The following is a 26,510-nucleotide window of genomic DNA, read 5'->3' on the forward strand; positions in this document are numbered from 1 at the left end:
GTAAGCATTGCCCTATGTGTGTTCTGTGCAAAGAAGGATAAAAGATTTGTAGCCATAACAAGGAGTGAAACAGGCTGCCTGATCAGTCACTTAAGCCTTCTAACTCTGAAGAAAATGTTTAACTTAAAACATGGAAAGTTTCCTACTTTATTTTGCTGGCTAGATTCACAACTCTTACTGCCCACCCTTTTCTACTATATAGACTATAAAAATGGAATGCATGTGCTTAGCCTTTCATCATTCAAATGGGAATTTGCATGTGAAGACTTGCTTCAATAACTAAAACAATTTTTCCTTTTGTTCCAGACATTAGAATAGTTGAATTGACTTTTTATATAAATGGCCTAAAGCATCTCATGGATTAAATAATATATAATACAAAGTTGAGTAGGGTTGTAAGAATACTCTGACTATTCAATTAAAACACTCAGATATCTTTTTAAAAATCATAATTACAGTAATAGTTATGTCAGTTTTGCAAAAGAGAAGCAGAGCAAAAATACACAGAAACAGAACAAAGAAAACCGCACCACTGATAACAGCCTATGCATATTTTTTCTTTGGCATATTATGTGAAATGAAACATAAAACGATGAAAAATGACACTTAGAGTAGGACTGTATAATGTGCCTATCTTCTCTTTTCTTTAGAAATTTATACAAAAATATAATCACATTTACACTAGATTGCCTAAATGGTAGCACTAAAGTTTAATCTTAAATACTGAAATATTAAAATATCACTGTATATTTTTGAAACTATTCAAGAGATTCTGACAGAGGATTCTGCATTTAGTGCTGCTACTTTCAGTTACCATTGTTAGAACTCTCATATTTTTTATTTTTAGCTTGTAGGGGATCAAGTAATGTAGAGTTCTTGCACTGTCTTTCACTGTGTTTTGCTTTCAATACTGTTGTCATGCATAGTAATAACTCATCCCTCATTAACACCTTCAGAAAATAATATTTTGAAGACTGCTTGGGACAATTTTACACAAGATTTCAAATACCAGAAAAGTATGAGTTAAGTTCCAAAATTAATTTTAAAAGTAGCATCTTAGGAAAAAGTGAAGTCTATAAAACTGAATCTAAGCAAGAGATCATGAATGCTTTCTTATTCTGAGATTTTGGTATTTCTTTTTAACTTTGTTGCACCTTGGAAATTAAGCTTGGTAGCAGGAATGTGTCAGTGTTTCTGCATTTCCAGAATATAAAAAGACACCTTACCTATACAGACAGACACATAGAAGAAATAAAATGTATAAAATATTGAATATTTTGATTTGGGCTGTGTTTAATTCCAAGTTATTAAGTACATCATGATAAGTGGGGAAGACTGAAAGATAGAACAAACTGAAAGGTCCACTGAGTTTTATATACACAATTAAAATTCCTAGGTAACAGTGTCATGATGTTTTCGTAGACTTTTGAAGACAAGTGATATTACATTATTATTGAAGAAAAAGGGGTAACTGACTATAAGATATAGTCACTTAAGTTGGGCTGATATGCAGCTTTATTATGTGAATTATCTCAGTATTGGGGCAATTTATTTTTTTAAGGATTCACAAAATGTAAGTTTTTGGATTCTTAGGTGAGGCTGCTGAAGAGCCATAAAGATTGATATAGTAAAGAACTTTGTAGTGCAGAAACTCTAATTGTCCATTGACATTTGAATTAACTGACAAAGGGACCAGGGAGATGAATTATTTCCTTACTACTGCTTCAAAGAGTTCCAGGTTCATGATGATCATGAGAGCAGAAACATGACTAATTCATACTCCTGTGGCATTTGGCTTCATCTGCTATCTAGGATTCAACAGGCAGAAGTGCTTCAGTAGGCTGAATTTAGTACTATTGAGTTATATTCCAATGTAAATTATGTTAGAACAAGAAACAAAAAGTGACCCAAGTCTGTAAAAGTATATATATCTCCTCTTTTGCCCTGAACTCCTTCCTGTTTTCAAATAACACTAAATTAATAAAATGAAATGTTTGTGCCAAATGCTTAGGCAGATAAGATGTCTCCATCAAAAACAACATCTTGGGCTGAAATAAGTAGGTGAACATCCTGACCTTGTCTCAAATTCAATTCTTCAAGACAGAATTTCTATGCAACCCCTCTGTTTTATGCCAACAGCCTCCAAGAAACTAATAAGAAATGCTGGAATTTTCCCTATAGAAGGATACTGATAAAGTAGAAAGGAAGTTTTATTTCTCATGCCAATTCCATTGTTCCAGTAAGTTCTGTCAAATCCAAGACTAATTGAATCCTTCGTCTTGTCCTTTGCTTCATCTGGTTTCTTTTAAACCATAATAATCCACTCCACAAAGATCAGTTAATTTACTCTCATCCAAACACAGAATCAACTTTTGATCCACAAAAATTTATTTCAGTCTGGTTCCAAGATTAAGTTTGTTTCTCATGAATTTGGGAGTTTGGTGAATTGTAGAAATTAAGGTTAGATGATTAGCAGCATGCTTCTTATTTTTATCTTTTCACGCTGAATAAATTACTCATTAATCGCTTTGGACCCCATCACTGCCTAGCACTTAAACACTTTCTCACATTTAAGAAAGCCAGAATGTTGAAGACAGTGAACTTAAAATCAAATGAATATTTATATTTTACAGAGTGGGATGATTATCCACCAGCTTCATTTATGTGCATGCTGACAATGAATATGCAAAATTATTCTGGGTAATTGATATCCTAGTATCATAGAATGATTTGGGTTGGAAGGGACCTTAAAGTCCATCTGGATCTAACCCTCCCAACACAGCAAGAACACCTTTCAGTAAAGGAGGTTGCTCAGAGCCTCATCCAACCTAGCCTTGAACACTTTCAGAGATGAGGCATCCAAAACTTTTCTGGGCAACCTGTTCCAGTGCCTCACCACCCTCACAGCAAAGAATTTCTTTCTGATATTGAATCTCACCATACTCTCTTTCAGTTTGAAGCCATTCTCCCATGGCCTGTCACTACATGCTCATGTAGAAAGTCCCTCTCCAGCTTTCCTGTAGGCTTCCTTCAGGTACTAGCAGGACACAATGAAGTTGCTCTGTTGCCTTCTCTTCTACAGGCTGAACAATACAATTATCTTAGTCTTTCTGTGTCAGAAAGGTGCTCCATCCCACTAATCAACTTGGTGGCCATCCTCTGGTTTTGCTCCAACTGTTCAATGTCCTTCCCCTCCTGGGGACCCCAGAGATGGATACAGCTCTGGACTATGTGCATGAGTATATTAATATCAATATCAAATAAATCAATTACATTTTTCTAAGATACCATATTTCTAAACAGAATTTAACCAAAGAAAATCTGCTCAATTATTGAGGAAATACATGGCAAGACAAAGGTTGAATTGATTTTGATTAAAAGCACATGTGATGTTTAGCTGCTTGAATATTAGATAAAAATATTTATCAGATAAAATGTATGGGACTTCAGTGAGCACACATAAATTTCCTAGATGAACTATAGGAATGGTTTATTTTAAAAATGGTCTAGTATATTCTTAATATTTTAGTTTTAAATGATATGCTTAAATTGCAATATTTGGTATTTTTTTTAAATGTAATTTAAAAAGCATGGTCCAACTTTTTCTGTATTTTGACATCTATTCTATTCTTAGAGGGAATAGATATCAAAATGTGGGTTTCTACAACTTCAAAGTGATATGGACCTGCTGAACAAACCTATTGAATATCAGTAAAATCATATATTTGAGGTTTACTATCAACTGTCAAAGAGGGGATGTGGCAAGTTATTAGCATTCTGATACAGCACTTCCCTGGCAAACTGTCATGAGAACAATGAGCAGAATATCTATTGTAAGGATAATCTGAATAATGAAAATATGAATTAATACAGATGTAATTGCCATCCATTATAGTTCTTAAAATTAATTTATAATTTGTCTCATCCTCATTGAGCAATTTAGAATATTTAAGGAGATCAAAAAAAGAAAAAGAAATCACAGCTATATTTTGTAGTATTTAGTTGGATTGGCATGAAATTTCTAAACCTGTCACTAGCCCAAGCTGGCACAATGAAACTATATTTATCAAACTTGTTGTTAATGCTGGTATTTACTGGTATACTTAATACTGGTATTTACATATATGATGTGCAAAATGCCAGTGTGCAAGCAATGAAATAATTATATAGAGTAATAATATAATAATTATGGGAAAGTTAGAACATTTGAAGATAAAATATTATTTCAATCTGAAAATACTTGCTGCAAATTTTAAATGAAAGTGTTAATTACCAGGAAATAGCCCTGTGTTTCATTTTTTTCAAAAATTTTGCTTTGAATTCAACTTTCTGAATTAATTATTTTGTTATTTTATTTTCTTCGTAATAATATGTATAATGAAGCTGGATAATAAAATCACCAAAACAGCAGAAATTGAGGCTGTTGAAATTAGAAGAGAGGTTTTACTCCCACCTCCTTTGCAAATGTTGGGCCAGCTGTATCTGTGACGTTTCTGAACAAACACCTTTACAGCCTGTTCTGAGGAAGAGGATTGGAGGGTGTTGCCACAGCCTCCGGACAAACAGCTGGAGTACTGCACAGCTGCACATCCCAACACAGACCTTCCCTTCTGCTGTGTAATGTCTGATCTGAAATGAGTTTTGAGAAAGCATAAACTCCTTAAAAGCTATGTTTTATACATATGAACACTGCTACTGTCTTTTCCTTTTCTTAGTCTAAATATATGTAACACTTTCATCTTCTTTTTGGTGTTTGATTTTTCCCGACCTTTGAAAAGCCGCCTGCTTTCCTGGGAATCTCTTTAGTTGAACCACTGCTTGAACTTGCATCAGCCCGCATTTGAAATGCCAAGAATTTATCAGTTCTGAATGCAGTAAAATAGCTGTTTTATACTCAACAATAGTGAATGAGACTCAAGAATAGTGTTTGCTAACTAATGTTGCAACCTGTTACTCTGGAAAGTCCTGTTCTGCTGATTTTATGTATCCTGTCTTATGTGACTACTACTAATGTTATCAAGGGTAACAGGAAGAACATGTTCTGACTTAGATTTTTGTTTTGCTTGCAGTAATTTTTTTAGTGGAAATATGCATCCAAAACAGTATTAGTTTTTTTCCAGGTATTTATTAGATGGCATTACTATTTATTTAGCCTTTTAAAGCAGTAAATCTTTTTAGGTAAGGTATTTTAAGATAATAAGTTTTTTCTTTTATTTTAAAGCATACATATAATATCATATATAAGTATAATGAAGAATAAAGTATAAATAAAATATATAAGTATAAAGAAGATAAATTTTATCAGTTTCTGTGGAATAATATTGCTTTATTAATATGTTGTCTTTTCAAAGTTGTAGTGAGAAAGGAAAAGAAAATTTATTTCATGTTTTGTGTAAAGTTTTCTCATTCAAACAGCGGATATGTTTGCTGAAACCTTTAATGTTTTCTAGTAATATTTTAGCTATTTTAATCTACACTAGAAACAATTCTCTTCTGTGCTCACCTCTTCCTCTGAATCAAAACTCCAAAGATTTAATACCAACATTTGATTGTGTACCCCTTTTAAATGACATAAGAGGTATAGTACAATGAAGAAATGCCACCTTCATGCAATAAAGAGGTACAAAATTCTAACACTGTTTATTTAAATAAATAGCTAAACTCAAAATAAAGCTCCTTAGGAAAATATTTTTCGTTTCTTTTCACAGTGATCAAGAAGTAAAATCATGGATAGAAAAGTTTAAAAGTGGAGGCACTGAATGGGACAGTAATTTTAAGGAGCCATTTAGCTGTAAAAGTCTCATAGCTCATTAAGCTAAAATAGCAATTATTGTGTCAAAAAAGAAAACCTCTGCCATTACATTTAAGGGACAGGGTTTATAGAATGACTCAGCTACCTCTCCACGCCAGACTCATCTATTTTAGTTCTTTGTTTACGACTGACTCATTCATATTCAAACACGGAATAGAAGATCTCAGTTTTTAAATTAAACTATGCAGAGAGGACAAGTGTCTCCAAGTAGCTACTTTTACACCTGATGTTGTACGTGGTGTCACAACTGACCTTTTTGCAGCAGTGACTGAGCACTGTGCAGAAGAGGTGGTAGCTGTCTCCTTGGGGACTGCATCTGATTGTCACCTGACTAATTGAAATTCCTCTGCAATTCCAGCTGCTGCTGGGCTGCTGTGGAGCTGATGGTTCTCTTCACTCATCCAGCAGCTACTGTAAGTCTCAGGCTGAGTCCAGGTGGAGGAAGCTCCCGACAGCCGTGTCCCCTGGGCGGGCTCTGCGCACGGAGGGCTCGGTGGCATCAGTCCCCCAGCCTGGCGCGGAGCACCGCCTGTGCGCCCTGGCACTCAGCACTTCACTGTCATCCAGCGCCCTTCGCCTCCCCCAGAAACAGCTTATCTTCCACATCCAAAGACGGAATTAAATACATGTAAGGTGCACACAAAACGTTAGGAGTTCTTACCTAATTAAGTCCCATATTTTCATTTATAAATGTCACTCAAGCAGTTGCGGGTGAGGAGTCCAGACTAGAAAATAAAGTGACAATTTGAAAAGGAGGTTGAAAATGAGTCATCAGCACCACAGTTTGAGAGTTTGTCTTTTGTTTGTTTTGATTTCATTTCATTTCCTTTTTTTAATACTGCATTCTCTTGCTAGTTGAGCTATAAAAAAGAAGACATATTTTGCCTGTTTATACTCTGCTCACTCCAAGATGTTAACTGAGTCATCAATAAGTATTTATCTCTGCACTTCCCAAGCATTAACTCTTCACATTTGTCACAGAAAACAGGAAAGATTTTCTCTTTTCAAAGCTGAGCTCAAGGTTATTCTTGAAAATGGCATTCTGTTTAAATACCAGCATTTCATGGAAATTGGTATTGAAATTTTTACCTTTTAAAATAACATTTTAATTTTCAAGCCTCTGTATAGAATAGTTATTGACAATGACATCAAAGCATTTTGGATTAAAAATCTATAACTTCAGCAACTGTCAATAAGCGTTGTAAACTGACTATGTCTATGTAAAATCAGCAAATGCCATTGAAAATAACAGTACTTTCAATAGGTTTTTTAGTGTTAATTTTTCTATGTGTGTGTTTTTGAAACAGCAGTAATACTGAATAAATTAATAGAAAAGTAAAGATAGAAGAATTGGGACTTACATAATTCAATATCTCAAATTGATCTAGAGCATACATCCAAACTTCAGATAACGGGAGACCATATTCAGTATCTTCCTCTGCCAGAAGGTGGAAGATGAAAGCTCTGTCCTCCATATGAATACCATAATAACCAGATTTGGGGCTATAGAGGGAAAATGCACATAACACACTAATTAAGCAAATATTTTTAAGGATTCATTTGACCACAGAGATGAAATAGACATAAAACTATTTTCTGTGATCATGCCTAGGACATTATTTTAGAAATCATGAAAATTTTTGTTTGATGCTAAATACAGAGAGTGATATGTTCTTTAGGAAATGGTCATGGGATATAGTGTTACTGAATACAGGCTCAAAATATACATCTTTGAAGTTGGAACAAAATTCAAGTGTTTATATACAAAAATTAATGTGGTCGAAAAACCTCTTTCAGTCTCTAATTTCCATTTCTTTTTCCTATATTTTTCAGGCTTTTTTTTCTCCTCAGATTTTGTTCCATCAGATTTTCAGTGACAAAGGCTCTTATTTTTCTAGGCAGTCGGTTTAATGGCTACCACTCTTATCATTAGCAAGATTTGCATTGTCTCACTGCAATTTAAGCTTTTTTTTACTTCCCATCTGCCATAAGAGATTACTCTATTGCTTTTTGAAAGTATTTCCTGTTCTTGAAGTTGGAGCATCTTCAGGGTTGGAAGTCATCTCTCTGTGTATTGTATACAGCAAGTCTTTTTTTCTTTCTCTCTTTCTCTCTCTCTTTCTCTCTTTTCTCCCTTTCTTTCTCTTTAGTTATTTTTCTTTCTCTTTCTTTCTCTCTTTTCTCTATTTATCTTTTTATACCATTCAGTTATTCTTTTTTATTTTAATTTGTTTTCCCTGTTCATATACATCTGTGTGCTGCTTTTTTTATTTCTCAACAGCATGATATTGTTGACTCATGAGCCAAAATATTTTCTGAAGAACTGTTAACTAAGCCAGTCATTTCCTGTCCAGTGTGTGTGCAGTCAACACTTCCTGAGGACATCTGCGGGCTCTGAACCCTGCTCTACGGACCACCTGCCAGTAAATTATATGTTGTAATATTCTATACCAATGCCAAAGTTCTTTTTGGAACTCTACATGGATTATAGCATTTTTTTAACCTCTCCATATCAACACTGAATTGATTTTTAGACAGTATCATTCTGGGCCTAATATTTTGCTGTTTAACAAAATTTGCAAAAGTATAAGAAAGTGAGGCAAAGTGAGATGAATGTCTTTCCTACAGATATAAAACACATCCAGAAAAATAATTTTGTTTCAAGTTCTTTTCTAATAGTCTGGTTTGCATCCTATAAAAAACATGGTGATTTTACAGATGCATGTGGACAAAACTAATACAACACCAGTGTCCATTAACTAGAAGGTTCTGGTGCACTCTCCTGAAGTGTGTAACACAACTCAGTGGCAAAATAGCTCCAGAACCTCCATTAGAACAGGGCTTTGTCAAATCCAGGGCTTTAGAGTTTTTTCTGCATTTTATTTACCATGTAATTATATTTATTCTCTGAGAGTGTTCTGGTCAGTCCAGAATTTGGGAAAGTATAACTGCTCAGTCACTCTTTCTACATGCAGTGAGGCAGAGCAGTATTTTCTGGCTTATGATCATGGATGTGGAACTGGATTCACTACAATGTGCCAGCTCCATGACAGTAAACAGTTCTCTGCTAAAAGAAAATCATAAGCAGGAAGGCTCTTCAGAGTATCACAGGAGTAGTGCTGACCTGCATACCTGCTCCATAGTCTGAGCACACCCACAACAAATACTCCAGTCTTTCAATTCTGTCATTGTTTCAACATATGCTGCAGATCAGCTCTTTTTATGCTCCTACTCATTCAAAACGCAGTGAGCATTTCTCTTTTAATGATTTCTTTTGCTCAAGCCTCAGTTTTAGACCCAGTAGTTCTTGTGACAGCAGGGAGTGGTAGAATAGAAGATGAACACTGGCAAATCCCCACAATAATTGCAATTTCACATACAGAGAAATACAGCCTATCTTTTCATCAAGATAGATACAATACAGGTTGCAACAGGGTACCTGAAGTGCATGAGCAGAGGATAACAGCAAATGCTTTGACAATACAGACACAGATGAGCCCAGGGCTCTGGACATGTAGCTGCAAACAGAAACAGTCAATATCTGATCACTAGAGGAAGGCATTCTTGGAAACTGAGCAGAGCTGGTTTATAGAGTAATGAAGAGAACAAAAACATACATGCAGCAAATGTAAATCACCCCATAAGCTGTCAAAACAAAGGTAACAACATGGAAGTTAAATGATGAAGGAACAGGTGATGAAAGAAAAAAGGAGAGGAAATATAAATACTTCTAGCATTGCTCCTGGTCTAAGGATGATATGCCTCATCAATGCCACTATTTATCTGCAGAAATTCTTCCATTCTGTTTGCCAGATAAAGAACTTTTTTTTCACCTACATGTACTATATCTTTCTACCTTATTATATATAGTGTGATCTTTTACACTTCAACTTGGTAAAGAAATCAAAAATTTTTAAAAGTTAGTTGTGTGGTTTTGCTCCAGTTTTTATAAATGACAAGGTGATTGATACCACAGAACTGAACCAGATGGGTCATGCCCTATTGATAGCTAGATCAATAGAGATTTTGATATATTGATATTTTCCCTGTATTTGATATTTGTTTACTGGATTGGAATCCTACTCTCTATAACTGATTAATTTAATTGATTTAATAAAACTAGAGGGATTTATTAAATAATATAGACAAGGAGGAAAATAAAGCTCAGATATTGGTAAGATATAATCAACATATATCAATAAGAAAATATTACTTATTCAATATTAAAAGAACCCTCCTCTATGCACTTGTTTTTCAAGGCTGTAAAGTAACAAAATTTGTTGGAAAATACAAATCACTAAAAAACAAATTTCATAATACTCAAGACAATTTCAAAAATTAATAAGTTCCTAAGAATAAGAAATAGCTTTTGCTGCATGGATATTAATTTGATATATATCATTATCACAGCCACAAAATTCAATTGAGAATAATAATAAAACATGAAACCTGAAATCACTAACTTGATGAAACTCACTCTTCGTGAAATACAGCTCCAGCTGCTTATGAAATACTTGAGCAAGATTTTGCTACTGTAAATTTCAATCATTTATGCTCTTAGTGAGAAATCTGGAATGTATCTTTCAACTGCCTTCTCAGGAACACACTGAAATAGAATCAATCATGTAAATTGAAAAAAATACCCTTAAAATCAAGTTCAACCATTAACATAATTCAAGTCCACCACTAAACTGTGTCTTAAATACATAAGACAATATTTTGATAAATTTGGTATTAATATGTTTTTAAAATGAGAAGGTGCTGTTTGATAATGGAATAGAATTTCTAATATAAATATTTTTTTCTTCTATCATAAATAATCTGTATACACATATATGCACACATATGCCTCTTAGAGAACAGACATATGCAAGATACTGATCAATGATAATGAGACACTTTGATTCCCCACCTCCTTTCTTTTCTACAGTACTGCATTTCTTAGGAGACCAGATTAAGTGGAAAATGCTAGTGTTTCATACTAGCTAGAATTTCATGCTAGTAATGGTCATACAGTCTTACAGGGGAAAAGCATAAGTAAAAAAAAATGTATTGTTGAAATGCATTTCTTTATCATGCAGAAGACAATAATACAAACATGTTGACGTTTCAAGCAGCTGAGTGCTCATAGCAATCTGAGATTCTTTGATGACTTTAATCATTGATACTAGCACAAGGCAGTGACTTCAGTATTCATTGGGATCAACCACGAAGCAACAACAGAACTAAATTGTTCCTACAACAGTTATGAGGGAAATCTTCTATATGAGGAACTGGTAAGACAATTATTTTTTGGACTGTGAAACACCCGTAAGGAGACACCAGCCTTTGAACCTGAGCTGATCAGGATGAGGAATGAGCATAACCCATGCTTTACTAAGTGGATAATCTGATGTTTCTAACTCCTTTTCCTTCTTTGATTATTTTGAGATGATTGGAACTCCAGCAAACACAGCCTGAGTGGTATCAGTTCTTCAGAGTTTCTGAAGAACTTGATAATCAAAACATGTAAACTACTTCAAAGACTATTTTGGTTGCCAAATTAGCTTTAAAGCTCAGGTCTAAGTAGGAAGTTGAGGAATATTGCTCATTAGAAATATACTGCTTATATGCCAGACCTGATTCTGGACTCTGACCCGTGAGGTGTGACCATTTCCAACAGAGGCATGTCCATCACCCTTCTAAGTTTTATAGTCTGCATTATTTACCCTGCAGTTAATGCTTCCCACACATCATATTCTCATATCCATATGTCCAAGCTAACATACAGGTAAAATTATTTCTATTTAGATTGCATTATTTCACTCACTTGTAATTTCTATGTGAAATAAACAAAGTACTGAGATAGTAATGTATCATTTGAGCTGGTTTCACAAAGCCATTCTCTATCTATTTATTTTTATTATTGAATCTGTTAGTGAGAGATCATACAAGAAAATACCTAAAAAAGAGTTGATTGAAAATTATTGTTACTTTGCATATTTTCATTTTTATAAGATTATTTATAAAAATAGACATGTTCAAATTTACTCAAAGCTTTTTTGGATCTTAGCAATATGAGTATGTATAGTACTGTAATATGATATATGAAAAATATGCTATGTCATTCTGAGGATCCTCAGCTGTTTTCTATTCAGAGAAACATACCTTGACCTTTAACAAGGGCCAAACTAAAACTGATAAAACCCCAGGAGTACATATTGTTTTGCAACACAAATATTGTATTATTTGAGCCTATCTATCCCAGTAATTCAATTACACTGTCAGAAAGAAAAGCTTTGCAACCTCCCTATGTTTCAGTCTTTCACTTCAAGTTGTCCTGACTTTAGTAGCATAATAATGGTAAGATAAATGCTAATGAAATATACGTGACTACAGCAAGTCTCATTAAATTCTCACAATAAAATAAAACTTAAAAAACTTGACTACTAATTGGAAAGAATATCACAAAATGGAATAATTGTACACTCTAGATAATAGGACAAGGAGTAATGGGTACAAATTGAAAGAGGAGAAATTAAGGCTGGATATTAGAAAGAAATTTTTTCACTGTGAGAGTGATAACACACTAGAATAGATTGCCCAGGGAGGTTGTGAATGCCCCAACCCTGGAAGTGTTCAAGGCCAGTTTGCAGCCTGGTCAAGTGAGGGGTGTCCATTCTGAATGTGGGAATTAGGGCTAGATGACTTTTAAGGTTCCTTCCAAACTAATTTCCATTTTACCAGTATATGATTTTGAAATACAATTTTTGTCTGAGACACCCAAAGGTGCAGACAAGATTAAACAGTATCTGGAGGGAACTGCCATTTACATGGCTGAAGCTAGTTAAAACTGCATGAGCTGCCATCCATCGATTCCCAGGTTTTCTGCCTTTGCTGTTAAAATCTGTCCAGGTTTGCAGTTATTTCAGTATGTCTGGAAAAAAAAAAATACTATTATTATACCATTTCTATGTGTCCCTGTATCACTGGAGAGTTGGAAATTTGAAGATGACAATTTTCTTTTTCTTCTCACATTTTTCATCTTGCTTCCATTCATCTCTGTGAGGATACATATGTTCAATCAAATTTTGCTACCATGTTCTTTTGCTTTTGAATCAATGGTTTATTTTTCCCTTCAAGATGATAAATTTTTTCAAGCAGTCTTGTCCCTGAAAAAGAATTTGTTCCATGTCAGTTCTGCCTGTTTCCTCAGCTCTTTTCCTACCCTATTGTGATTCTTTGTTTCTGTTCTTCCTCAAAATTTTTTTTCCTTCTACATCACTCATCATTTTGACAGCCCTGGTTAATTAGTGCTATCAGTACACTACTATTATTCACTATTACTCTCCCACAGGGCACCAGCAACACAGTAAAAGTGTTCTCCCACATTTTCTTTTTCATCTTCTTGTAACATCAGAAGGAATGGCTTCATAATATCTCTGTCCAGGTACTGTTAATCATATTTTGCAGGTTTTGTCTGTTTGAGGAGAAATTCTGTCCATTTTTCATGAGATAAAAAGTGTCTGAGTCCTAGGACTCTAAGGACCTAGTTCTGACAGGAATTTTCTTGCTTTTAGATGACAAATTCCCATTGATTCTAATGGGACTTGAGATCAGAGTCCTTGATGCTCATGCATGCATCTCTGTACACCAACAGTTCATATTCACACTGCACAGTCAAACCAGTCACCCAATGACTGAAATCCATCAAGCCCACTCATACAAAGAACAGAAAAGTGCATCAGCAGGCAAGTCTAACATTGATATCTGTGTACATATATGAGTACAATAGGAGACAGCAGTAGCAGTTTAGAAGTAACTAAGCAGTGGTGCTACAACACTGACAAGATCAAAATCCATTTATTCTAATCAGGTTTCTGATTCCTTGTCTACAAACTTTCAAAGGCCTGATTGTACATAAGGACAGTAATAAAATGGACAGTGTATGTGATTCTATGCTGTAAAGGGAAGTAATGTGATTTCACAAATCAGATTTGTCTATTAAAATGTAAAAAGAATATATGTCACATTTCAGAGGATTTCAGCTGCAAGTGACTACAATCCCAATTTTGATACAGATACACATTTACAGTCAGCAGGAGTCAGAGATCTCATAATACTGTCATGTTATAATTTTATTCCTTCAATTTTCATTATTTTTCAGCACAGAAGGCTTGAGTCTGATACAGTATGAGGAAAAGGGAAGAATTGTTGGCTATTTAAAGACTAGCAACTAGAATTGACATACTATTTAGTAACTCTGATGGAATGATAGATGAAAAAAATAAAAGCTGCAGAAGTAAAAAAGTTGTAATGAAGGACCAAATGTCTGATCTTTACGCCCAGATCTAGAAAGGTATTGACGGTAACCACAGGTAAACAGGTTTCTTTTATGGAAAAAGCATGGATTCCTTTTTCAGAATCATAGAATATTTTATGCTACAGAGATGTCTGGCTATCTCCTAGTCTGACCCTCCCCTCATAGAAGGTCCAGTTAGATCAGATTGCTCAGGCACATGTACAAATCAGTTTTTAATTCAGTGATTGAGATACCACAACAACTTTGGACAGCCTGTCCCAGTGTTTGATCATCCTTATGAGAAAAAAATTTCCTTTTGTATTCAATCAGAATTTCTTTGTTCCAACTTTTATTGACTGTCTTTCTGTGTACCTTGGAGCAGAGAGTCTGACTCTCTCTTCACCGCTCATTGGTTGCCTTGTTTTCTTGAGGTTGAATAACCTCGGTTGTCTCATCCTTTCCATCTGAGTAATGAACCTTCAATCATCTTGTTGCCTTTCCACTGGACTTGTTCCAATATGAAATGTGTTTCTTGTGTGGGAGAGGCCACAACTGGACACAATACTCCAGATGGGATCTTACAAGTGTTGAACATCTGGAAAGTTTCACCTCCCTAGGGCTACTGGCAACAGCTTGGCTTCTTTGCTGGAAGGGTACAACTCATTCAACATGTACATCAGCTCATTTCTCTTGGCACTGCTGTCTATCCAATTTCTACTGTTCATGTGGTAATTTCACCATCTATGCAAGGCTCTGCACTTGCCTATGTAGAACTTAATGACTTTTCTGTCAACCAGTTTCTCCAGCCTGGCAAAGCGATTCGGAACCTACAGCTGAGTGAGCACTCCAGCCAGTCAAGTTTGCAGTCTCATGGAGAGAGTTCTCCATCACATTACCGAGGTCATTAATAAAGACACTTCATAACAAAGGTTAAAATATTTTTAATAAGTGTTTTTTTCACAGATAAATAAAAATGGAGAAAGAGAAATGCCTTCATAAGAAACAGCAATTTCCCTGTGTAGCAAATAATTCTTAAGCAGCCTCTTTACTTGTCCATTTAGTTATATTTTTATATTGTTTATTACATATTAATTATTATATTATATTATATTATATTATATTATATTATATTATATTATATTATTTATAAATTGGTAAAAGTGGTCAGTCAGCACTGTTCTGACGTGATATGAAACATAAGAAAGAATCAGTCTTATTATGGTGCATGGCTGCTTTAATTTAGGTTAATTTTTTTGTGTTGGGCCTTAACAAAATGCAGAGACAAAAACTGAAGAAGTTCCAGGTGACTTTCATCCTTACATATATGACCAGTGAAATACCAGTGCTCTTTAGATTGTGACAGTAATGTCATCCATCATCTTAATCTCCTTATATCACCTTCTAAAGAACATCTTACTGAGGAAAGTAAATGATTTTGTGACAGATCATCAACTACTTTTTTTATCCAGTATTCCCAGAATTTTGTCTGCCTGCTTTCCAGCTGGTTGTATATGAAGATCTGAAATATACAGAAATGTCATTTATATTAGACACCAGTTAATTTCACATTTTGTGTCTCAGTATAAAAGTTATTGCTTCTACTTCTACCTAGTTAAATCAAGCAGCTTGGTCTCTATGTGAACTAATGGTTCCAACACAAAAAGAAAGGAAAGAAAAATGTCCATTCTTGCTAAAAATGAGTTTGCATGTTATACATTTAAGGTTAAATGAAATACCTAAGAAAAATAATGAAGAGTTACCAAATGAGCATTTTTTTCCTTTGCACCATTTTCCTGCTAATAAGCAGGTGTCCTGACCATGAATTGGAGTTAGAGATTCAGAGGATTACAGGACACTGAATTTTCCCAAAGCATTTTAGGAAAGCACTAGGTTCCAGTGCTCACTGGAGTGATAGTTTTGTGGGTTTCTCTAGATATAACTAAAAAAATGTATAAATTCTTATTGTCTGACCTTTTTTTTTTTTTTTTTTTTTTTTTACAGTGTACAGCATTTAATCAAGTAATTTATTGTAATACATACTTGAGTTCAAGGTGTTCTAAAATATTATAAAAATGGTAAATTAAAAAAAATTAACTTCTGCTTCATATATATATATATATATATATATATGTGTGTATATATGTGTATATATGTGTGTATATAAGTATATGTATTGGGAGTGAAAGAATAAAAAATCAAGAAAGTAAAAATAATAATTATTATTATTTTTATGGAAGTATATTTGACCTGGGAATATTTTGCTGCATAGGCATAATCCTAAATACACAACTTAAGCAAATACCCCCAGTTAACCAAAAGAACAGAAGTTATTAGAGAGTATTTTTTTAGTCCTTGTGTTACAGAAGCTGTAATTCAGTCCAGTAGTCTTCTATAAATCATGCTTATTGAAGGACTACAACTTCAAGATGTAATATAGCTGATTTAGCAGCAAAAATATATGAATAGGATAATAAAAGCAATGTCACACAGAACTACTTCTGTTATAAGAAATATAACCGATGTGGAGAATTCTACTTTTCACCTGACTTTTTGAGTTCTGTTGATTTGTTAGAGGTAAATTGTAATTGCAACTTTTTTTGTTCTTTTTATGTTTTGTCTTTGAGAGAGATAGAAAACCATTTTTTTACTCAGAAAATACTTTTTTTCCCCCTAAGAAAGTCCACTGAATAATTATTGGATTTTAAAAATACAGATTAAAACCATGTTAGACTTACACTATGAAGAATATCCAGAGGGTGGTGTCATGACCTCTAAGACTAATAACGTCTGGTTCTGAATATAAACACAAATGCCAGTTATCTATATCTTCTGTATCTTAATACCCAGTGCATACTTTTACACAGGGATTTTAATACTGGAAATGATAAATAAATGCACTAACTCATGCAACACGTCATGTTGTCTTTTCTGTAGCAATCAATGACTTTTGTGAATGTTCTTCAGGTGCAATTGTTCAGGGAAATTCAATTTCCATCACTTTCTCTATCAGCTTGCCAGTATTTAAAATCACAGTTTATAAGGTATCACTTTCTTTTTCCACATCTTGTAAGCTGCTTTTTTGTCTAACCTGGTGTGACACTGAGTAACTCAGATTTTAACCAAACAAAAAGAAGCTGAGACATTAACTAAGAACAAATAAATAAATAAGTAAACAAATAAACAAAATGGAAGTTATTAAATATAAACAGAAGGAAAGAAAGAAATTAGACAAAAATGAAACAAAACCCCAAACCAAAACCAAGAGCAAAATTGTTCACTGTAAATACATATACATCAGTTTCATATTCACTTATTGCAGGTATAAGTGGCTTTTTAATGAGTAATAAATCAAAGACAAAACACTTACAAGTCAGAAGCAATTTTTTGAGTAAAAACTCCTAATATTAGTGACATTTAGGAGATAATTAATAAAATGTCAACTGGAAAAATGAGTGGTCTTTGACAAACTTATTATTAAAATATTTCCTTTGGTATAATATTTCTATAAAAAAATTCCAGGAAAGAGATTGTTTGAAAAAGTAAAAAAAAAAAACTATACAGTAATATTTTTCCAGCATATTAATAGGCTGTTTAAAGTTTTTGTACAAATAAATTACCTTTCTACTGCAGTTCCAAGGAAAGGAGCTTCAAGCCAATGATAAATGAATATCTGCAGGTGATAACTCACATGGCACTAAGAAAGAGAGTTCTTAGCCTCTCAGAAAGTGTGATCAAGAGTTTATATAGTGCAATACTTGTCTTTTTTGCTTGTTCATGTACAAATCGTTGATAATCTCGTGATGAACATGAACAAATGATTGTTTCCATGTGTTCAGTGTGCCTGGGATGAGGCAGCTGAAAAATAAGAGTCCTTGGGAACTCAAAGGTGGAGGATTTTGTGATCCTACTCCTTAGAAAAGGGTGTGAACAAGCCTAAAACTAACAAGCAAAAAAAAAAAAAAAAAAAAAAAAAAGAAGGACAAGACAGCTAGTAAAAAGCAGTTGGGAAAGTGAACTTCAAAACTGATTTGTCTTGTTAGCAGGTCTCATGGAAATATCACATTTCTCTGCAAGTTTGATCTCAACAAATTCTGGCAGAATAAGGTTGCAGTAAAAGAGGTTCTAGTGGTTTTTCTAGTAAGCAAGAAAAATAATTTAAGAGTGGAGTTTGGGGAGTTGAACAATGACCTAAACTTACTGTGCCATGAAGCTCCATGCTAGGCAAAATAGTTATCAGAATTTTAGTGGGTCCCTACAGTCTATGAGTGCCTTAAAAACCTGGATATTTCTGGCAGAAATTCTGACAAAAATACTGTCGAGGCATTTAAGTTACATATTATATTTAAAGAAAAGGTGCAAAAACTCATTCATTACGTGTTTAAACATGGACAGAACATTGTATTGTTCATTCTAGCATCTATTTCAGTGTACCTACTGGAGAGATAATGGAAAAGTAGTGTTATAAAACTTCAGCATGCTAGCAAGTGATGATCACCATTAAAATTATGTAAAGAAATTCTTCTTTCTTCAAATCATAGTTTGGATTCTTGGCAATAGAGAAATCCCTAGTCTTAAAAACAGTATGAATAAAATGTAGCTTTCTATGATATTAACTGAATGAGAGGTTAGGTGGGAAAATATGTCAGAAAAAGTGTGACCTTATAAGAGAAGACTATTTCAAAGTGCAAGTACTTAAAAATTATGCTGTTTCTAGGGCCATATAAATTCCATTCCATAACTTTGAAAACATTTCGGGGTTGAACTAGATCTATAAAGGTCCCTTCCAACCTATATGATTTATGACTCTATGATTGTGATAGCATTGCAATGTTGACTATGTTGTTTCAGGTTCATGCTTTCATGTCTTGACAGATATTTGCATTTTTTGGGAGAACCTAGTAACAGGCATGCTCATCATAACTGAAAGAAGAGTTTAGCAATTGGTAATACCTACCCATAGAGATCCACAGGTCCCCTCTAATAATTTTTTATTTGATATTTTCAGTATTTGCATTTTCACAGATTCATCCTATGATTTGTGTTTTGTTAAGAGTTCTTTATGAAGTACAGCAAAACATTTTTCAGAAATCTGTTTTAGGACTAACTTGGATATTAGTGAAAAAACAGACTTCACACACAAGATTGTCAAAGCAGCAGGGATTTGAAAGTGCTTGAAAGGAAATACGGAAAATCAGCCTAGCAGTAACAAATAAGAAATACCAGGCACAGCAATGTCTCAAACTCTACCCTCAAATTATACCTGAGCTTAGATTACTGAATTTTGGGCCACCTACTATGCAGAACCATTGTAGAAGAAAGGTGCAGAAGCACCTTTGGAGAATAAATATATTTTCAAACAAAGCATAATAATGATACTATTCACATTTTTTACATATCACCCAAAAAATGGGAAATTTGTTTTTTTCAAATCAATAATGAGCTGCATTCCAGAGCAGTAATTGCAGTATGTTATTTCTAGATATAAATAAAAGAAAACAGGCTATCAGTACAGTCCTGTATATGACACTGTATGAAAAAGGACTATAAGAGAACAAATGGAAGTCTGGATTCTAGGAACTAACTGTTCAAGCATACACTGGCAACCTGACTTTGATTCCAACATCTTGCATTATTTAATATATTTAACATTTTTTAAAATAGACATATTCAAAGATCACAGAATAATATCTTTGGCCCAAAACTATAGACTCAATACTAAGGGATCAACATTCCTAAGTGAAAGATTAGACAAGAACACTGTCTTAGGAAATCTAGTTCTGAATCCTTTCTGTGCCTAATTATTTATCACTCTTAGGGAGGAACTAAACCAAAGGCTCTTGTCCAACATGTCCAGATCTTTCATCCAGCTTGAAAAAATCATCCACATCACCTGTCCTTTGTGCTGAACTTTTGGCTGTGGCTGTTGCTAGGAAAGGACAGAAAAGGCCTGATAAATTACCCACACAAGGAATTATGGTTTCTTTAGATTAAAGAAGGCTTTGCCAAGGTAGTTGCTCTTCAAATTAGGATTTTCAAAAGACAGAAACAGATAAGATCTAGACAGCTCTCAGTTTGAGGAGGTAGCATCTTAGTCAGTTTTAAGTGCCTCGACAATTAGGCATCAATTCAAATGTGTAAATAAGCATGACATTTTTTTCTAAATATTGTTACAGTTGTAGTCAAAGAAATTTGAGTCAAAAATTTCTATTCCCAGAACTGATTACAATGGTGGTTATGCTGATATATCTATATCTGTCTATATCTCTGTCTAAATCTATATATTTTCTATCTCCAGTCACTGTAGAATCTGTTGCTTTATATTTCTATTGCCATCTCTCTCTGTTGATATTTACATGTAAGTGGGAATTAATTAATTTATCATGGTTTTGGATATACACCCAAAGTTGAATGATTAGATATTCAAGGCTAAACAAGTCACCCCACAAATTCTTTACATTTAGAAAAATGGGAAAAATACCTGCAGTTTGATTTGTTTGATCCTAAAAAAAGCACATCTAAATTGGACTAGACAGCTTTTGCTTGACTTTTCTTAATATTGTTATTCATCTAAAGCCTTTAAAGGTCTTCTAAATCAAGTCACACGCACACACACACACCACACACACACACACATGTAGAAACACACATGTACAAATCACTCTACAGACATGCTAAAGTTGATTAGGGCCCCTGAATTATTGTTTCTTTTAGGGGGAAAAAACACTATTACATTTATGTATATAATTATATATGGTCATAAATACATATAGATTGATATGAACTCTATATATAAACGGAAGATTTTTTTTGCTTTGTTTTGTTTTGTTTTGTTTATAATGTGTATGTAGATGCACACAATGCATAAAATAGTTGTCAAAACAACGAAAATAGTCTGAGGTACCTCAGCAGCAACTAATTCCAAATGTGACGATTAGGGGTAAAGTACATATACATACATACAAGTACAATACATACAAGTACATACAAGTAACAGCATTCATCTGGTCTACAGATTGCCAAAATCTTACAGCTACACTATCTCTTCAAACAATAGCATGCTGTGCTCATTATGTATTGGAGACCATATAAAGTAAGTTCCTACAGTTATATACATATTGTTTCTCCTCAGATACACACTGTGTAGCATCAGACAATAGTTGAAGTGCAGATGTACCTTTCTTGAGTAAGTAAATATCTGTTTGTTTCTAAAAATCAATTTTTAGTGATAAAGGAAGTTTTAGCTATTGGATCAAATGATTTCTAGATTCTTAACATAAAAAAGGCTGGTGACCACAGCTTTCTCAAAGTAGGCTATAAAATTGTTTTTATTTGCTTAGTCTTAACTCTGTATTGTGTGTGTGTGTCAGAATCACAAAGTTCTACATAACTTTGAAAACACCTTGTCCTTGAAGTAAAAAAGAATAATATTGGCTTCAATTTTTTCTATTTTATTTCTGCTTTTCCCATCCAGCAAGTTAGCCAAATACACTCTGCTGCATTAGTAAAACAGATGACAGAGGAACACATCACTTCAAAGTCCTTGTTGACTTTAAATAGTATCTAGCACTTCATGACAAAAAATCATTTCCATTTCAAAACTTTAAAAGCTGAAATAACAGAAGGATAGGTAGGCCTATAGTGGTTCACTAAATACACAGGAATAAATGCTTCAAAATATGTCCTTTTCTGAAGTCTTTCATGCATCAATTAATAAGCTGAGAACCAGAGTTAGAGGTACTATTTTAATAGTAAGAAGGAACTTCTTTAATTTTAATGGCGAAAAAGCCTTCTTGTGTTCCCTCTCCTTCTAAGCTATACAGTAATGTGCAAGCTAGAACTGTTCACAATTTACTGGTCTGAGAGAACAAGTACAAGAATCTGCCACAGCACATTGTTCTAAAACTAAAAATTCATTAGTGAATGTGCATCGGTGCTCTTGTTACATTAAAGACTTATCTATATTTGTCTGTTGAGGAAAAAAGATGGAATTTCCATTCTTTTTTCTTTTTCAATAAAGTTCTTACAATGTGAGTTATTTTATTCTATCAAAATTTAGAAGTATAGCCTTTCCCATGTGGCATATGAAATATATTGTAAATTGTTACAGAATACCATGCTTGTAGCTGGTTTATAACAATTAAACAATTTTCAGCCAGTATAAAATTACTTTTTCTTCTTGTCCATTTTCAAATAGAGATCTTAACTTATCTAAATTTAGAAAGTGTCTGCATCCAAGAAAATCACTTCTGGCACCCTTCAAAGTCACTGAAAAGAAAAGGCTCTTTTAAGGTGTCATCTGATAGAGGAGTAGGTTCAGATGACATTATATGAATTTAATTCAAAAGTGTTTTCCTGTTCCTATCGACTATAAAGGAACCTCAGGTGTCAGTTTTAGACACAGCAGCCTCTATTTTAGGCTCTGCATTGGTCAGATTAATACTGTTAAAAATGTCCACTTTCCATCTACAGGGTCAGTCAAAAGAAGTCCGCACAAATGGAAGAAAGAAAAAAAGACGCTCGCTGAAAACACGGCCCATGGCACCCACCTGCCCTTCTCTGCTCTGCCTGCTGGTGGAAACGTGTGCAAAGCATATGCAGCTTTAGTGTCTGTCCTGTCACCAGCCAAGACATTCACCAATATTCATGTGAATTGATTTCAATATTCTGAATCCTCACAGACAGAGCAGTTTAAAGCTTTGCCCTTTTTGACTAATGAGCAATAAATTCTCAATGTGCTTTTTCTTGATAAAGCTTAACTTATTATAGATAAGAAACAGTGACACATGTGTTTGCATTAATAGGAAATCAAATACCAATCAAAAGTCATTAATTCTCTAAGATATTATTTCCAAAGAAATGTTAAGAAATATTGATCTTTTAGAGAAAAATCAATAACTTTTGAGAAATGTAAGATAATATAATCAAATAAGCAATGACGTACTTTCTGAGCAGCAAAATATCTTTAAAGTCAAGACATTTGAACATATAAATTAAGTATGTTTATGAAGTAAAACATTTAACTTTACACACTTTATTTCAAAGTTACTGCTGTGTATTCTTAAACACAAAATCAACCATATGCTGTCATGCTCTTTTGACTCGGTGTATTTTATCTATTTGATATGTGGGTAATCTGGAAAAAATACACATAAAAAGATCTAATACATGACCAAATTTCTACAGAATCAAAATAAATCTCTATTACAGGTCTTTAATATGGCAATAAACATTAAGAGATATTTGGATATTTGTAGGTGACCATTGGAGAACAGCTTAAGAATTTATTTCTCAGTGAAAATGTCATTTCTCTAACTACTATACCTAGTCTAGTGCAGTGTAAAGTAAAATGGAAAAAATATAAAATTAAATTTTTCTTAATGCACAATAAACCATTTTTATTTCTGCTTTGGATATGTTAAGAATGAGCTGTTACTTCGGTTACTTTTCATGGAATGAATAGAGATTTAAAAGAAAAGGAATCTGTACAAACCTGGTACAAAGCAGATTTAATTTTTAATACTTGCATTTGATAATTTTAAGTGCATCAGAAAACGTGAAAAACAGCACTGCCTCGATTAAGTCACCTCTCCTGCTAAGAATAGCAATCAGGGAAGCATTTAGCCTATTGTAGTTAATACACAACAAAAGTTTATCTCAATTGACAGGACAGTGATAGTTTCTCTGTATATGTCAGAGCATGACATTACTTTTCCTGTGTTTTGAGCCTCTCATGTCTTAATCTGCACATAGTTACAGTGGTGGAACTTTTCAACCTTGGCACATCAGACTCGATCTCTCAGTTCTAAATTGTTCCATTCTAGTGTTTGAGAGATTGGCTGCCAAAAAACCCATTCAAATCTTTATTTTAAATGAAATATAAATATTCAAGTGTATTAGAAGAAAATATAGTAAGAATAAAAAACCAAAAATAGTGAAAGATCACACTGTGGTTTATTTTCTCAACATCCACATTTTTAATTTTCTCAATTCCTGTCACAGTACCTACATAGAAGGTTTGCAAAATGGCTCTCTCTGTCAGTTGTCATTCCAACAATACTTTGATTACTGCAGGTTCTGTTTCTTTATACTGAGGTTCTGTGTGGATCCTCAAGAGACTCCTGTAGTTTTTCTGTCTTGCAGTTTTGTCTGTGAGCATTAGTGTGTCTCCTCTCATTATTTAGCCACTAGTTCTTGCAAAAGTTGCTGCAATCTAATCTATTTCCTTTGTTTCTGTGACATATTCCTCTAAAAAAAAGACTAAAACTAGTTAAAGGTTCAAGAGGATCTGGGTTTTTTAATATGGTTTGTGAAGTTTCTATCTTTGTTTTGGTTTTGGTGGTTTCTGAGATTTTTTTTTTTTTTTTTGCAGGGCAGGCGAAGATTATTTTGTTTAGGTGTTTTGGTTTTTTTTTGCGACAAAAAAGTATAATGGTTTTATTAAAAATATGTTATTTATCAAGGGGGAGAGGGGGAAACACAAACACAGGCATCCAACCCCCTTGAAAACAGAAAAAAATACCTACTATTATTACTAACGTTCTAAAAGCACTACTTCTTTCCTTAAAAGCCTAGTGTGCTGATAGCATAAAAATGCATTTAGAGGTCTTATTTCTAGAATTTACAGAGACTTCTCACTCACCAATAAAATGTTTTAAATTGCATTGATTCACTTATAATTTCTAAAAGGTTTTGACAGTATCTTGAAGTCCATTATAATAAATCTGATCTTATTTCTGGATGACCCTCACTCAAAGGTGCAAAGATATTTACACAATTGCAGGCCTTGGGACCCCTTCCTGTCTTATACATTCATCTTAAGATCATTCCATTCCTGAAGCAGTCCTCAATTGATTTTATTTTATCAACATTACAAAAAATATTTTAAATTTGTAATCAGAGTTCTTTAGAAAATCACTCAGAGCTGGACTCTCCAGAGATATGACCTACATATAAGTTCATAACATATGGTAGAATGAGATGATTTGCTGAAGCTGTGTTTACTGAAGCTGAAAAAATAGGTAAAGAAGTGATGTCTATCTATGTGTCTGAGCCTACTCTTTCCTTCCAAAATAGCCATGAAGGAGACAAGGGAATAATTGTACAACAAATGGGATGTTGTATAATCACCTTCCACCTGGATCCCTAACACTGGGGACATCCTTGAATGCGGGGGGGGGGGGGGAGGGGGCAGAAGAGTCCCATAAGATTAATGTAATGTGCATCAGCCGACTGATTCTTTGGTGCTGTACAGCTGTTCTGCATCAGTTCTCCAGCAAAAGCTGAGTTAATTAAGTGAGTTCAGGTCCTATGTAAATGTAAGCATGAGGTGATGTGATAAACATATATAGAGAAGTGGTTTGGGTGGTCTGTAGACTCCATCTAGACCCTGTTCTAGCAGGAATAACTATGACTCTCTTAAGACAAGACTGTGGTAGTAACTGTGGGGGTGTGCAGAGGTCACACCCCCCTGTAGTCCCACCAAATATCCCCAGAGCTAACTGAGTTGATCTCTGTCCCATTGTTGCATAGTTATAATTAATCTCTCCCTTTTGCTTGTACTCACTGACCAGCACCAATTAAGATGAAACAAATTTATGGTAACAATTTTAATGTGTTTTTTTTCTAAGAGCCTGGCCCACGGGTTTTCAGTCTGGCACCACTTGACAGTTACTGAAGCAATGCTGCTGGCTTATACTGCCCTCACACCGATTGATTTGACCAAAGTTGACAAAATGGCCCAATTGACAAGTTAATATATGCACTGAGGGTCACACAGACCAGTCCTTCAGACTGGAATGACGTTCTGGCTACACATTTGGCCACAATCCACAGTGAACTGGTAGAAGACAAAATTGTTTCAATGAGATTGGAGTTCTATAAGAATTTGGAAGTTGATATGGATAACTCAGTTCATCCTTCCATCTGGTGGGAGGGCTTGGTCAGGTATACCAAGGTACGTGAGGTTCCCATCTAAACTTGCCAATGGGAAGAAACATCAACCGTGGTGAGGGAGAGCGTGGGAGTAGCAAGGAAGAACAGGACACTGTTGCCTACCTCCCCTACCCTGGTGAGCAGCACAGAGGACAACAGTGGGGAAGGTCCTGGACTAAAGTCCATCATGTTCATGCTGTGGAAGTCCAAGTTCTTGGGCTAACTGATCATTTATAAAGATGTTATGGGATGGCATTTTGTTTCAATGTGCAAAATGTGGGAAAACAATTAGAAAACATCACAGTGTCCCTGCTATTTCCCACAATGTAAAAGGGCTGTAGAAATGGCTCCCATTGAATAATGAACTTGTGAGGTGTAAGGGAAAAGCTTTAAAACAAAAATTGGTGTAGGACAAGATAAAAAATTAGTGCAACTTGTTGTAATTAAGTAATTCCTTGTTTTGAAAAGAGTTTTATCTCCCAAAAT

At 34.2% G+C, this 26,510-nt stretch overlaps 1 long non-coding RNA gene across 1 annotated transcript in view; it reads right to left on the reverse strand.

Annotated features, from left to right (window-relative positions):
- The window catches only part of LOC110484510 (uncharacterized), a 73,428-nt gene that overhangs the window by 32,119 nt on the left and 14,799 nt on the right, over positions 1–26,510 (reverse strand). The window contains exon 2 of the long non-coding RNA XR_004149496.2: positions 6,474–6,537. This is a non-coding gene — a long non-coding RNA (uncharacterized LOC110484510). The remainder of the gene's footprint in view (positions 1–6,473; positions 6,538–26,510) is intronic.

This window comes from Lonchura striata, chromosome 5 (genome assembly GCF_046129695.1).
Source record: "Lonchura striata isolate bLonStr1 chromosome 5, bLonStr1.mat, whole genome shotgun sequence".
In the NCBI taxonomy this organism is placed as follows: domain Eukaryota; kingdom Metazoa; phylum Chordata; class Aves; order Passeriformes; family Estrildidae; genus Lonchura; species Lonchura striata.